The sequence below is a fragment of the Eimeria mitis genome, genomic scaffold, assembly GCF_000499745.2.
Source record: "Eimeria mitis Houghton genomic scaffold, Emh_scaff1771, whole genome shotgun sequence".
In the NCBI taxonomy this organism is placed as follows: Eukaryota; Apicomplexa; class Conoidasida; order Eucoccidiorida; family Eimeriidae; genus Eimeria; species Eimeria mitis.
Genome location: NW_013570088.1, coordinates 684 through 2,095, shown reverse-complemented (window position 1 = coordinate 2,095; position 1,412 = coordinate 684).

The following is a 1,412-nucleotide window of genomic DNA, read 5'->3' as shown; positions in this document are numbered from 1 at the left end:
CATTATACTCCCACGTTTTTCGGGAATTCAGGCACCGTATAGAGAATCTGTTGTCACCTCATGTGTATGAGCCAGCACAAGGATGTTTACATGCAGGTCTTTTTCTGATTGTTGCTGTTTCTCAGCTACGAGCACTGAAGATTCTGTCTGAGGGGAATGCCAGTTATTAGGTATTGAGGAGTATATTCGACTTGCACGCTAGCAAAGCTTCGAACTTTGCTCGAGCTAATATAAACGCCATACATCGTGGAGAATCTGCAGCCTACTGTTCCCCCCGTGGTTGTTCTCCGCTGTCTGCGATGCCTGACGATTCAGGGAATGCTACTTTGTGAATTGCGCTATACGCGTTGTATGCATAGTCCATCATTTGCTTCAGGCCCCTCCTTTGGGTGTTTTATCCTTTATCTTACGAAATGCTTCCCTTCCGTGCATTGCTCTTTTAGGGCTTTTTGATACATTAAGGTGCCGTTTATGGTTGGAACGAAGTGAGTTGAGTGCCTTCAGGCCAAAGAGTCTGCACGTGGTGTTATGTTGTTACCTCATCAGAACCCCTACCGCGCGCTTTTTGTGCGTGTTCGAGGATCGAAGCATTTAAATTCGCATTTCAGCTTATTGCATTCACCTTCGATCCACAATGTCCAATGCAAGCCTTCTGGTGTTGGAAACAGCGGAAGTAGTTTCCAACGACTGGACATTTGAAATGAAGGCATAGATTCCGCTGCATGTTCGCGCATGCAAAACNAAGTAGTTTCCAACGACTGGACATTTGAAATGAAGGCATAGATTCCGCTGCATGTTCGCGCATGCAAAACTAACACTCTCGCTTTATTATTTTATACATGCAGAACGCTTTTGAAATTGATTACATTTCTGGATGTCCGTTGTCGGTCGGTAGTGGCAGAGCTGCTTTGGTCCGTGTTGCATTCACCGTGAGGCCGCTTGCATGCTCCCACTGGCACGCCTGTATAAGAGCTCGGCCTAAGCGCACATGCCGTGAGGAGCCTTATGTAGCTTGGTTAGATTAGTGCGTCAAGCCTAAAGAAGCTCTACGGCCTCGTATGCTCCTTGAGGTCGCGCTTGGCTTCCTCGCTCCAGCCAGGGATTAGGGTAACCAGGTTGCTTGCTTTCCCTTAGGCGAGTTCATAAACTGATGAAGAAATATCTGCCATGCTGGGTAGAGCATATGCATAGTGTACTACTTCTTGCGTCGTCTGCGGTTGTGCATGAGTATCTCGCGTTGCTTCGAATCTGAGATTTGGGCAGAAAGGAAAAGAAACAACCATGACAACCTGCTCTATATGATCTAGCGCTTGGCACGTGGGGCGTTACGCTCGCAGTCGCCCGCCGATAGTCCTGGGATAATCAGCTACGTAGGTTCCGGCACTGGCTGCTGCGAAGCTTTCACAAGTGTC